General features: G+C 42.3%; 1 protein-coding gene and 1 long non-coding RNA gene across 5 annotated transcripts in view; both read right to left on the bottom strand.

The window, feature by feature from the left end:
* The window catches only part of RhoGAP68F (Rho GTPase activating protein at 68F), a 230520-nt gene that overhangs the window by 98463 nt on the left and 117651 nt on the right, over positions 1 to 14406 (bottom strand). The window lies entirely within an intron of this gene.
* LOC142567836 (uncharacterized) lies at positions 2122 to 9500 on the bottom strand. Its single transcript, XR_012825254.1, has 4 exons — positions 6429 to 9500; positions 5217 to 5364; positions 5034 to 5114; positions 2122 to 4958 (listed from the first exon to the last, which is right to left on the bottom strand). It is a non-coding gene; the product is annotated as an uncharacterized LOC142567836 (long non-coding RNA).

The following is a 14406-nucleotide window of genomic DNA, read 5'->3' as shown; positions in this document are numbered from 1 at the left end:
GAAGTCTGCAGGTTTGGCCAATGCAAACAAGTGCATCATGTAGATCACATGGCAACGACCGTGTCTGAAAAGTATGAAATGGCTGAGTGGCATAAAAAAATGCTGAATTTCCAAACAGAAGACCGCACTTACTCTCAAGGCCGCCACGCTTTGATGGAGCCAAGGTCACACGCACAAATGCCTCTATGCAATACAGGCTACTTGCAATATCACCAGTCATGGCACATGACTTCAGGTGAATCACCTAATTCCGAATATGCAAACGTGCCACTGGAATTGTGAAGAATTTTTTTAAAAATGCGGGGTACGACACATTCATGTGACATGGTCTTTTCGCTTTGGTATTGGAGAAGGCAGGGAAAGAACACTTGCGCACCCTAGTCGAGGCAGAGACAAAATGTCTGCTGGTAGTAACGCTTGCCTTCTGGCAGCATGGTAACAGGACAGGTTCTTCCATTTTCCAAGATGTGGCAAATTTCCTGTTAGAAATGGCTTCAGGTACTTGGCTTACAGAAACCAAGGTTGTCCAAGTGACATCGGGTGAATTAATTTGAAAATCTTCGAAAAAAAGGCTTTCTAGACGACACCTTACATATACCAATGTATAACCAAAATTTGCAATAGGGCCTGGTGATAATAATAATATTTGGGGTTTTACGTGCCAAAACCACTTTCTGATTATGAGGCATGCCGTAGTGGAGGACTCCGGAAATTTTGACCACCTGGGGTTCTTTAACGTGCACCTAAATCTAAGCACACGGGTGTTTTCGCATTTCGCGCACCATCGAAATGCGGCCGCCGTGGCCGGGATTCGATCCCGCGACCTCGTGCTCAGCAGCCCAACACCATAGCCACTGAGCAACCACGGCGGGTGATGGGCCTGGTGAGGGGCCCTTACGAGGCCATGCACAATTAAGTTTTCCTAACAAAAAAAAAAAATAATAAACTCGGGCAACGTAGCAACACATGTTAAGTTCAAATGGGCTGCAACAATACACAAGATTGTGGAGATGTAAAAAAAAATGCAAACAAAACATTAGAACAGGCTATAGTAAGGAAGTACACAATGGAAACAAGGAATATAAAAAAATTGTTAGAGGGGAATTTATGTGCCAAAAGTGAACCAACAACACCATTTTACGAGGGGCACTATAAAAGATTATTTTTCAATGAAGGAAAAGAAGTGCTTTCCTCACACTTCCCACTAGTTTAAAGGGGTTGAGACACCAAATTTTGAGGCTATAAGAAGCATACTGTAGGCTTCCTCTGTATGCAAAGACACTCAACATGAAGTGCTAGACACAGAAAAGTTTAATGTTTTCATTCTCTTCCAAAGAGTGCCTAAATGCTCGTTCTCGTGATTGAAACCCATCGCTACCGCAATTGACACCGATGTCACTGTGTTGGAAGCACAACGAAAATTTTAGTGACGTCATACCACATTAGAGTGACGTGCAATGAGTGGTGACCCACAGCACCGGGCAAGCCTAGAGAGGCTTGAGTCTAGAGGGCAATGAGCCGCGTCAGTCATAGAGTCATAATTGGAGCTGCTGCAGCTAGCCCAGACAACTGTCGGCGTGGTTTTGTTTGCCTGCACTGGTACAGAATGTGTGTGCGAGACCAGATGATGCAGCAGTGTGCGCGTCACAGCTTGGTGGGCCCACGTGACCAAGCTTTCTAGACATTGACATCACTGTCCAACTCTGCGCCCACAAACCGAAACTGAAAATTGTTCACATAAATAATGCAATGTTAACTTATTTACTGAGAATATAAGAATATTCGAGTGTGCACCATGCTTCCTGGAGCAATTGGATTAAATGCTATCTACAAGAACACATGCAACGTGTTGTAGTTAATGGCTCACAATCTGATTATGTTGATGTTGCATCGGGAGTTCCCCAGGGATGTTTTAGGGCCATTGTTGTTTTTGGCCTACATCAATGACATTGCTCAGGTTGTGTCATGCAAAGTGCGTCTGTATGCGGATGATTGTGTGATTTATCACTGCATTAGGTCTGCCACTGGCCACGAGTGTTTGCAACGCGATTTGGACTGTATAACACGCTGGTGTATTAGGTGGCAAATGTCTTTAAACCCCTGTAAGTGTCAGTACGTGTCCTTTACACGTAAACAAAATCCACATCTATTTATTATACAGTAGACAATGTCCAGCTATTGCGAGTAACTCAGTATAAGTATCTTGGTGTTTATTTCTCATCGAATTTAACTTGGACTAAGCACGCTGAATATGTTACAGCGAAAGCCTGTAAAATGCTAAATTTTGTTAAACACAACTTCCAGCTAGCTCCTCCTAAAATTAAAGAACTACTTTATTTTTCGAACGTAAGACCCATATTAGAGTATGCCTGTATGGCCTGGGACCCGCAAACCAAAACTCTGTCTAATATGCTCGAGCATGTACAAAACCGCGCAGCCCGTTTTGTCTGCAATAACTATGACTTTACTTCTAGTATTACAGCACTTAAGGATAGCTTGGGCTGGGAATTATTAAGCACACGCAGAAAAAACATGAGGTTGGAAATGCTTTTTAAAATTTATTTCGGCCTGGTTAAAATAGATAGAGAAACTTACCTTTTACCTCCTCATTTCTTATCTCACAGAAGTGACCACTATTTAAAAATAAGAGAACTCATTTGTACAACAAACGTCTTCAAGCATTCATTTTTTCCACACACAATATCACAGTGGAATCAGCTACCGCAGGAAATTGCTGATTGTCACACTGAAGCATCGTTCAGAGCATTTCTGCTGAGCATTTAGTGGCGTGAATTTTTATATTGTTGTGTTATTTTTCGGTTGACCAGTTCTGTATTTTGTCGAGCTTATGTACACTGTACATTCCCCCCTGCAATAATGCCTTCGGGCGCTGCAGGTACTTGAAATAAATAAATAAATAAATAAAAAATAAGAAACGTTTGAAACAAAGAACGCGCAAGCCAAAAATTTGATGTCTCAACCCCATTAACGTGACTTATTTTGCCATACAGAGACTGGCTGATGTGTATCCTAGTGTTGCTGGTTTTAAAATGAAGCCTGAAATTCTTGGTAAATTGTTTCAGAAATAACGTAATCAATACTCAGAGGAAGATAATACTTCTGACAGGAACAACATGCTTTTAGTTTCTAATAAGCCACGCAATTACATTACCAGAGCCAAACCACTTGATCTGTAAGAGGACAACCCAACGAAGGTCTATTACAAATGTAAAATAAGGGCAAGCTCTGGCTTCACCTCTGCTGGTAAGGAACATGGCGCTTCCACTCCTGTAAAGCTTTTTAAAATTCCTTGCATGGAAAGCACGAACCACTTTTACGATGCACATAATACGTTTGGGAAATGTATTGATGCAGGACTCACAAAAATCGATGTGTTGCTAAAATCGGTGATGAAAGGTTTGTGATGCTTGCAGCTATTATGACAATGTCGTCAAGTAATCCCACCATGCTCCATGGGATTCTTGTTGACAACACGGAATATTTTCATTCGCTGCATAGCACGCTGTACATAAGCTCTTGCTGATGCTATCTTTTGTGTCCTAAGTGAATTACCCTTTTTTGTTTGCAGAGTGGAGGCCTGATTAACTCAATTAAGTTGTCCGCACAAATGTCATCAATAAGAAAGCCACAGTCTGCCATTATGGCATCTGATATCGGGTCTAGTTGCTTGACGAGGCAGCTTTGCTCAAACAGGGCCTTGTCTGAGGTGCGGCCTCCATATCCTTGGCTTATGTAGGCACTAAGACCACTTGTTGTAACAGTCACCATATATTTAACCGTGAAACCTTTCTTATAGAAGGGGTAGGTCTGTAATGCACATCGCAAACAGTTGGGCTGGCTAATAGGAATTACAGTGCAATCTACAATGACACGCACATTACTGAAGTGTTTAAAACAGACAGGCAAATGTTCAACATCATCTTTTGGTGGCACAGCCACAGTTACCTTTAAAGTTTCAGACATCAACTGAGCAGTCTCTGCAATTACGTTGCTACATGTAGTTCGAGAACAGTTAAAAAGGTGACTCAAGAATGCAGTGGAAATATTATGCTTCAATTTCACCAATGTCAATGCAATTGTTTTTACACATAACTGGTGCCGTCCTGAAAGTGGATGAATTTTTGTGTAGCACGTCACACGAGCATTCAGAACATCGAATGATGGCCGGCCTGTGAATGTATTTACGTTGCTACTATTTATCGTGTTCACAAACTTCTGTGGAAAAGTACCCGATGTCACTTGGTCAGCCTTGCTTTCTGTAAGCCTTGTCCCTGAAACCATTTCTAGTAGGAAATTTGCCACGTCTTTTTCTTCTCTTGAGTACTCTGCCATTAATGTCCGGGGGCCAGGTTGGCAAGCACATTCCTGTCACAAAACAAAAGCAAGAGTTATAATGTCTGACATATCTGACGCGAGATGCAGCTTCTTTTTGTCATTCCAATAATGCACGTCAATGTGTTAAATTCAATGTTGGAAGTAGGAAAGCCAGGCTTTTTGCATCAGTTAATTTGCACCCGTCACACACCACAATCCTTTCACGAAGGTAATCCAGAAAACATGCTGCCGGCTAGGTAAAGACAGCTGCCACATCACAAATATATAGAAAAAATAAATTGCCATATTTGCTATGTCCTTGTCCCTTATGGTGTTTGCAAGGCTTTGGTCCATGCTGTTAGGGGATGGGAAATCGTCCTGCAATGTCAGATAGAGTTCAGTTCAAGAAACCAGTGGTTAAGCAATGTGTACACAAGTTGCAGTTAATATGCACCCATCACACACAACGTGCTACAATGCTTTTACGATGTAAATCCAGAAAGCATGCCACCGTCTAGGTAAAGACAGCTACCACAACACATACATATACAAAAAGAAATTACCATATTTCCTTTGTCACTTATTTGGTCCATGCTGTTGCTGTCAGGGGATGGGAGATCGTCCTGCAATGTCAGAGTTTAATCCCAAGGAATTAGTGGTGAAGCAATGTGTGCACAATTTGCAGGCAGCCAATTTACCATGGTGGCCGTGCTGACAGGTGCATGGAGCAACACCTTTGCTTCTAATGGGGAGGCAGCAGTTTCTTTGCTTGATTCATTCTGTAATGCATTAAAAGGTGTTGACATCTATTGCATGCTTGTAGACATGGTGTATGTACCATAAGCATATAAGTGCTGCACCATGCAGTCAAATTAACTTACTCTGGCTGACCGATACGCACGTCGGTGAAGTCTTGCCAGTGAAAGCTCTAGCATATGAGCATCCTTGTTCTCATCATAACATGACGTCCTAGGCAGGTTTTCAGTTGGTATTGCATTTTTTTCAGCCGCTGTCTTTGACATGCTACATCTGAAAAAATAAATGAATTGTTTATGCTTTATTGTGCCTCAATATGGGCTGCACCCAGAACTTTTTTCTTTTTACCTCAGAAACAAGGCCACAATATTTATAAAAAGCATTTGCAAGGAAATGAAGCACGGTTTGAGTGTGCAAGGCTATGCAACGTTGTACACTGAATGTAGCATCTGCAAAATGTAGTTAAAAGCTGCTCATAACGCAAAGTACACAGGTGCAAACACCACCACATGACCGGAGTAGTTTTGCCACTGACTTGGGGATGATTTAATAACACAGATAAAGCTAGCTTAGGTACTAATACTGCACATACATATGCGACACGTCAGTAGACGGCGGACGCCGTAAATTTTCCTCGCAACTAGCAAACGCGTGTAAAATTGACATGTGGCTGTCGCGTAAGTGGCAAACTTCTGCAATGAACGTGATAGGCTCGCCGTCGGTGTGAAATACCAGTGTCATATGGCCACTCTTGAGCGCGTCGGAGATTCTCAAGTGCAAGCGGCAAATTCGTAATCAGTCGCGCTGGGAAGTGCCCGTGTGCAGTGCACCTGTGCTGCAAGTTCATTTGCGCCACACATGATATTTATTCCACTTTAGCAGGCCACATACGTGGCACGTTTACACTCAACACTTCCCGAACTTGCTAGTACATCCTTCGTAAACATTTGAATCTCCGACGCCAGTATAAGTTGCGCGAGACGTGCTGGGCATCAAAGGCCTCACGAGTTACAGCTGGGTGTAGCCAACGAGCGCAGAGGTGACGTTCCTCGCAGAAACCGCTGTGAAGCATCGAACATGAGCTCTAATTACAGCCAATGTGGTTAACGAGTGCAGAGGAGACATTCCTCGGAGAAACCGCTGTGACAGGTCTCAAACCTGTGCTCGAATTTCGCGTTGCGGCTAACATATGCAGCAAATAATGCATAGCCCAATCGCCAGTGCTCGCAATGTGAAACGTGTTTACATAAGGTGACACAGCGACATGTACACAGCGACAGCCACGCACAATAGTCATGCATTAGGTTCGAGTTCACAAGCTCACAATAGTGTCTCACCTGGTAAGGAGAAATTATCCCGTGCAAAATGCCGTGAGCAAACAGTCACTGTCAGCGTCACAGCCTTGCCGATGCGGATGTTAGCGATCCACCTGGTTCTGCGGCTTCAGCCTTTCGACTCGGAGGGAAATGCGTGAACGGAAATATCGCTGTCCTTCCATCTCGCTGGCACGCACCGAGGAACACAGTATAACTGCTTGGCCGTTCGCTTTTTCTTTGTTAGCAGCTCCATTCTTCCGTCCGCGACAGCAGCCTCTACAGCACACACGGCAACTGGACCTCCGTATGGCGTTTCTCCCTACTGCCGCTAGGTGTCGCATGAATTGCTGGAGTTGCGAATTGCGCAGCTTCCTTCGTAAGAAGGGCAGCTTACCTTCAGTGGTCTGACATATGGAGATGTGAAGTTCCCAGTTAAGGTTTGACATGATATTAAGGCCCAAGTATTTTACCTGTATTTGATGAATGAGGTGTTTCCTAGGGTATGCATGAAATGAAGTGGATTTTTCTTGTTAGTAAATGTGGTGCATTTTGTGTTCAACGCATTAAGTATCATGCCCCATGTGTCGCACCATGAACAGATGGATTGAAGTGAATTGTTTAGCTCAATTTGGTGTTCTATATTACATGCAACTGTGTACTATATACTACATAATCATCAGCAAAAAGCTGCATTTCGACCATTCCATGAGCACTGAACTGGATATCACTGACGTACATAAGAAATAAGATAGGGGCAAGAACGGAACCTTGCAGAAACCCTGAGTAAATTTCAAGTTGCTGCGAGACATATCTATCTATGACCACACTTTGTTTTCGATTTAGTAAAAAGCTGCAAATCCATAAAATTATTTAGCTGTCAATACCAAAAGCTGATAGTTTTGTAATTAAATCTTGAAGCAGGACAACATCAAATGCCTTGGAAGAATCTAGGAATATTGCGTCTATGTGGTCTCCACCGTTCATTGCATTAGATATTTTATCCGTTAACTCAGCAAGTTGGGTTACGGTTGACAGACCTGATCTAGATCCGTGTTGTCGGCTGTAAAGCAGATTGTTACTTTCTAAACAGGATATTATGGCTTTGAAAATTATGCGTTCCAACAGTTTGCAACAAGCACTTGTTAACGACACAGGGCGCTAGTTATTTCATTCTAATTTCAAACCCAATTTGGGAATTGTAATGATCTTAGCATTGTGCCAATCTTCTGCTAACGTTGCTGTTTCAAGGGAGGTGATAAATATTTTGTGCAGGTATTTGGATACCCATTTGGCATAATGGTTCAGAAATGAATTAGTATTGTTGTTGGGGCCAGGGGATTTCTTCAAATCCAATTTTCCTAAAAGAGAAATGATGCCTACTTCGCTTATAGTTAACTCTGGCATGGACACTATCAGTGGAAACGTTTCTAGTTGGGCATTAGAGGCATGTTTTGTGAAAACAGGTTGGAAAAAGTGTTAAATTCTTTCGCAATACCTTTCAGTTCAGAAATAATGGTATCTGAAGTTTTTATTTGTGAAATGGTTTCGTGTTTATCAGCCAAATATCGTCAGAATTTCTGAGGGTTCTGAGCCATGAACGAAGGTAATGTAATGTTGTGAAAACTTGATTTGGCTTCTGCGATTTTATGTTGTAAAGTAATAATAACATTATAGGTGTCGCCGTTCTTTCCTTTTTTCCGTTGGCGTTTTATCTTTCTTTTCATCTGTATTATTTCTTGGGTTACCCATGGGTATTCTCTGTTGATACTTTTTTTTTTTTTTCCTTTGTGGAATAAAATTAGCTTCGCAAAAAGAAACAATGTCTTTAAAACATGACCACAGTTCGTTCACGTCTGTCATTCTATTGAACTCCGGCAAGTTTGTTTCCAAGAAGCTGAACACGGCAGGATCATCAGCACGCGCATAATCTTTTACATATATGGAGACTGGTTTTTTGTGTAGTCGAGTCATTGATACAGGGCAAGATAAGATAATCGCCTTGTGATTGGAAATACCATTTTCAATGGACACAGTAAATCCCTGCAGCCATCTGCTCACGAATATTAGGTCTAGAAGCAACGATGAGGATGAACTTATCCAGGTATCTTCAGTAACCAGTTGACCTAAAAAAACTGAAGGCGGTGTCCAGTAGCGATTCTGAACTTCATACTTCCCAACTGTCGTGTGTAAGAGTATTCCGATTTATTCTGAACAAGTTGAAGTCCCTAGCTACAATAATTTTTGACTTTGTATTGGTGTGCTTTGAAAGATAGTCGTGCATCATTTCAAGATATTCAGGTGCAGCATTCGGCAGTCTAAATACGCCCCCCAAGATTATGCGCTTATCGCAATACGTGATCCTGCACCACATGTTTTCATGGTTCGAAATACCATCTAACAATGAACATTTCAAATTGTTTTTAATTGCTACTGCTAGCCCTGCTCCTATTGATTGCCTATCTCTGTGAAACAACCTATATGATGAAGGGACTATTTCAGAATCCAAGACCCCCGGATGCAGCCATGTTTCAGTTATTACTGATACGTGAGGCTGGTACGACAGGATCAGATGTTCTAGTTGACCAACTCTGTTTACTATACTTCACAGAATTCGAGACCCCTGGATGCAGCCTTGTTTCAGTTATTACTAATACGTGAGGCTGGTACGACAGGATCAGATGTTCTAGTTGACCAACTTTGTTCACTATACTTCATGCATTCAAGGAAATAATACTGATCTTTTTGGTGTGACATCAGTTTGCATTATTGCAAATAAAGCACTTTTGTTAAGGCTTCTATGCGTGGTCACTATTATGGTCACTCCAGGAGGAACTGACGCCTTGCTTTATTTCAGTCCTGGCATTTTTTATTAGATCCCAAGTAAATATTTTCCCACCAACTTTCAATTTGTTAAACATTAGCTTTACTTGTTCTAACAGACACAGTTTAAGGAACTTCGATATCTGTTTCTTATGCAGAGTTACAGATTTGTAAGCTTCGTGCTTCAATTTTTATAGAACTTAGCAATTTCAGAGAACTTCCTTATAAAATTCTAGGCCCTAAATATAAATTCTGCTTCCTACCGGCACACAAGGAGTCCTGCCACCCACCGACCGGCAGCAGGCTGATGCTCGCTACCTCCTTGAGCGGGCATCACATTATACAGTCACTATAATTTAAGGGGGGACAAGAGTAACAACTTTCTTATTTCTTTGTGAATTTCGATGAAAATTGGCAGACTCGTTAGAAACGTTTCTATGATACTACTGTAAAAATTTCACAAAGATATCTTTAGAACTTTTTTTATGTACAATACTTTTCTCCTTCTGGCTTTGTTCCAAGCACTGTGCGTTCTAAAATGAATGGTTGAGGCCTGACATTCTTATATTTTTTTAATTACCAATGCAATTTTTTTCGTTCTCATTTTTTATGAGGTGACTGTACCACAGGCATCTAGGCTGTAAGGAAGTAGTCAAATCGTTAATTGTATGAAAGTCAAACTGCAAAAGCAAGAGTGTCATGCCCTGGACAGTACTTCTAGGAATACAGTTGAACCTCGCAATTACTAAATCTGTGGAAAACGCAAAAAAAAATCACTTTTGCAAGAATTTCGTTGTTGCGAAATGAGACAGCACAGACAGGTAAGCATCACAGAAAAACTTTACAGTAAAGATTCCGTTAGCCTACTTTGGCAAGCTTGCTCGAGGATATAGAGCCGCATAGCCGACAGTACAAAGTGCACCGTATGCATTGATCACTTGAACACACTTCTCATGAGCATTTCAAATGGCGCTCTGCATGTAACTTCGTATGATGTGCTTCTATAATGAAATAAGAACTTTGAAATTTGGGTTTGAAAGGATCCATAACTGTTCTTCTTGATCTTGTTCTTCACAGATTGTACAACATGCTCTGCCGCACCATTGGAAGCTGGATGGTAGGGTGGTACAAGCATGCAACATACCCTATTCTGCGTCAGGAATTCCAAGTATTGCTGACTTGCAAAGGCCCATTATCGGACACAATGACATCCAGCAGTCCACACTGCACAACTGCTATATGCAAGCCTATGATCACAGCATCCGCTGATGTTGATGCCACTGGACAGAGTTCGACCCATTTTGAATAGGCATCAGCAATGACGGGTCAATGACGGGACTGGTCATTTAGCCGACCACATTCGCCGTTGCTCACACAAGCCAGCATGCAAGGCGTTTTTCGAACGAACATGTGTGTTGCGCAAATATAGCAATCAGAAAAACCGGGAAATTTTTGAAGCGTTTTGTATCTCCAATGCAAAAGATTACTGTGTCAGTGCTCCTTCTGTTGTACTCGGGAAAAAAGAGCTTGATTATCTCAGGGCAAACGGGTGTGTCGAATCAGCTAGGTAGGGCGGGAGATGAGCAAGATTGCACTGAGTGATGCAAAAAAGAGAGGGAAAGTTTTTTCTTTATACTTATTTTGGTTTGACACATCTGATGACCGTTGCCTAGACCAAGGAAATATTTTTGAGTGGTCCTGCGCACTAGCAGCCCCCCACTCCCTCCCCCTGTGTACACAAAGCCTTGTTTTCCATGAATAAAATTCAGTTGGAGTCCGGCGTTCGTGTTGTCTTTCTCTTCTTGTCCTTGTTCAATTGTGCACTGGAACGATGTTTCATAATGCTAATCATAGCCAACTAGCCCAGCTGTCCATACTTACGGAAATATATGTCCCAAGAATGGGCTCCCAAAGTCAACGTGAAGCCTTGACCAAGGCCTCTGTGGAAATGGCCAGGGTGTGTTCTGAATGGGTTGAGGTATACACTGGTAAGCTAGGCATGCAACGCAACCCTTTACACTCTTGGTGATGTCATCATCAATTCCTGGCCACCAGACATGGCTTCTGGCAATCAATTTGCTTTTCTCAATGTCAAGATGCCAAGCATGAAGAAGAGTCCGAACTTTCCCTTGCAGAGATTTTGGGATAACAACTCTGGAACCCCACAGCAAGCAACCTTCATAGAGGCCGAGTTCACTGCTCCTTTGGCCAAGTATGGCCAAAGAGCGCCATGTCTGTGGTAATGAGTTTGCAGTGTAATTATAAGTTCTATGAAGTTGGTATGACGTGGCTGTAAAGGGGCCTTAAAAATGGTCGCTCTAAAATGCGTAAAATCTGTATAAGATCATGGCGATGACGTATGACGTGTACTATGAACATTAAGATGCATTTAAAAAGAATGATACGATGTGTAAAAGTATATCAGGTTATAAGATATGCTAGAGCACTACTGCCTCCTTAGAGCCCTTGAAAAACAAGGGCCTGGAAGCATGTCCTATGCAAAATAATTATCGCAGCGGCATCCTCTGGAGCAAGGATGCTCTACGAATTTAATGGGCTTATAGTGTGTCGAACGACATCATTTAAGAAGTTGAGGGCTGCCTTGGTGTTAAAAAGTGGTTGCTTACCAAGAAACATAGCCGGGTGTAGAGGGATGCAATAACGGTATGCAAGCGGAAAATGTTTCTTTCTTTCAGATTCGGCTTTCCGACACTCCAAGCGGACGTGGAGGACGGTCAGCCTCTCATCACACTGACCACAGGTTGGCGGTTCATTTCCAGTAAGTAGAAAATTGTGGGTACCAAATGTGTGCCCTATCCTGAGGCGACACAATAGGACATCTGTTCGCCGAGAATTTGTTGGGGAGGGCCAAAAAGCTAACTGTGGCTTTATAACGTGCAGTTTATTATTTGTTTCTGCGTTCCACATACATTGCCAGTGTTGTCGCAGTTCCTTCCTTAAGAAAGGCTTCATGTCTGTGGCAGGGACTGCAGCAGAACGAATACCCTGCAATGCTATTGATTTGGCCATCTCGTCGGCAAGCACATTTCCCTCGATTCCTCTATCGCCTGGAACCCAGCATAATACCACATGTCTACGTGATAAGTAGATGTTACATAAGAGCAAGTAAAGTTCAATGAAAACAGAATATGTATGTTTTTTTAAAGAAATTAACACTTTTACAAGACTTAACGAGTCTGTAAATACTATTGCTCTGCCGAGCTTTAATTTATTTATATGTTTCACTGCAGACAGCACAGAATAGGCCTCTGCAGTGAAGACACTCGTTAAGGAATTCAATACGCCAGATTCAGAAAAGGAGGGACCAAGAGCAGCGTAAGACACACCATGTGATTTTGATGCGTCTGTGCAGAATTCGCAGCAGGAGTACTTCAATTGAAGTTCATGGAAGTGCATAGCGATTTCGAGGTCAGGAGCATGCTTTGTGACCTCTACAAATGATATGTCACAGTCTATCACCTGCCACTCCCAGGGCGGTAATAGCTTAGCTGGAGGCATTAGGAGATGTTCGAGAACTGGGACATCCATTTCCGCGCTAAGTTCTCTTGCACGCAGTGAGAAAGGAAGTCTCATAGAGGGTCTATTCCAAAAAAGTGTTTCACACGCCAAGTCGTTAACGGTTGTGTAACACTGATGTTCCTATTATTAGAGCGAACTTTGAGAAAATACGTTAAGCTGATGTATGTTCTCTGAAAATGGAGTGACCACTCATCTCACTCGACGTATAGACTTTCTACAGGGCTTGTTCTAAATGCGCCAGTGGCCAGGCGGATACCGATATGGTGAACGGGGTCTAACATCTTTAGCGCGCTCGGGGTAGCAGAGTGACATACTACGGCACCATAATCTAATCTTGATCGAACTAGGCTCCTGTAAATATTCAATAAACACTGTCTGTCGCTATCCCACATTGTGTGGGATAGGATTTTAAGTAAGTTCATTGTTCTAAGACATTTTCCTTTAAGCTATTTTATGTGAGGAATGAAAGTAAGCCTGGAGTAGAGTATAACACCAAGAAATTTGCGTTCTTTGTTGACAGGAATTTGTTGTCTGCCCAGTTCTACACAAGGATCCGGGACCAGGCCTCTCTTTCTTGTGAAAAGAACACAAGAACTTTTGTGGGGGTTGATTTTTAAATCCATTTTGGTCTGCCCATTTTGACACCTTGTTTAAGCCCTGCTGTACCTGTCTTTCGCATACTGTAAGGTTGCAGGATTTGAAGCCTATTTGTATATCGTCTATGCATATGGAATAAAAAATGGCTGGTGGTAGTGAAGCACGTAGTGTGTTCATTTTAGCAATAAAGAGAGTGCAGCTGAGCCCGCCTCCCTGGGGTACACCAGTTTCCTGCGTAAAAGGACGAGACAGTGCACTGCCAACTTTTACACGGAAGGTATGACTGGACAAATAGCTTTCAATTATATTAAACATATTTCCACAGATGCCCATTCGCGACAAGTCTCACAAGACCCTGTAATGCCATGTTGTATCATATGCCTTCTCCATATCGAGGAATATCGAGAGGAAATACTGTTCGCGTACAAAGGCATCACGGATATATCCTTCAATGCGCACAAGATGATCGGTTGTCGACCGCCCTTGTCTGAAGCCACACTGATAGGGATCGAGCATATTGTTTAGTTCAAGGAAGTGTATGAGTCTGGATTAATCATTTTTTCAAAAAGCTTACACAGACAATTTTTAAGAGCTATCGGACGATAACTTGCTGCCAAGGAAGGGTCTTTTCCCTGCTTCAGGACAGGAACCACAATCGCTTCTTTCCATGTAGATGAAAGGTATCCCACAGCCCAAATAGTGTTTAAAAGTGTGAGTTGTGTAACTTGTGTGTCAGTATGTAAGTTTCTGATCATGTCATACATGATCAGAAATACATGACTCTGTCAGGTCCCGGTGCAGTGCTTTTGCATGTGTTCAAGACAGCTCTCAACTCGGTAATACTGAAAGGCCGGTTATAGGGTTCATTCTGTCTGGATTTTCGTATTATTGGCTTACATTCTTCTATTTGTTTGTATATGAGAAAGGATTGAGAATAATGGGTTGAGCTCGACACATTCTCAAAGTGCTCCCCAAGTGAGTCTGCCTGATCTTGCAGGGTATCGCCTTGTGTGTTTACAAAAGGGAGTTAATATGCTTGTCG

The sequence above is a fragment of the Dermacentor variabilis genome, unplaced genomic scaffold (assembly GCF_050947875.1).
Source record: "Dermacentor variabilis isolate Ectoservices unplaced genomic scaffold, ASM5094787v1 scaffold_14, whole genome shotgun sequence".
Classification (NCBI taxonomy): domain Eukaryota; kingdom Metazoa; phylum Arthropoda; class Arachnida; order Ixodida; family Ixodidae; genus Dermacentor; species Dermacentor variabilis.
The sequence above is the reverse complement of the archived record's forward strand: the minus strand, read 5'-3'. Positions and strand labels throughout refer to the sequence as shown.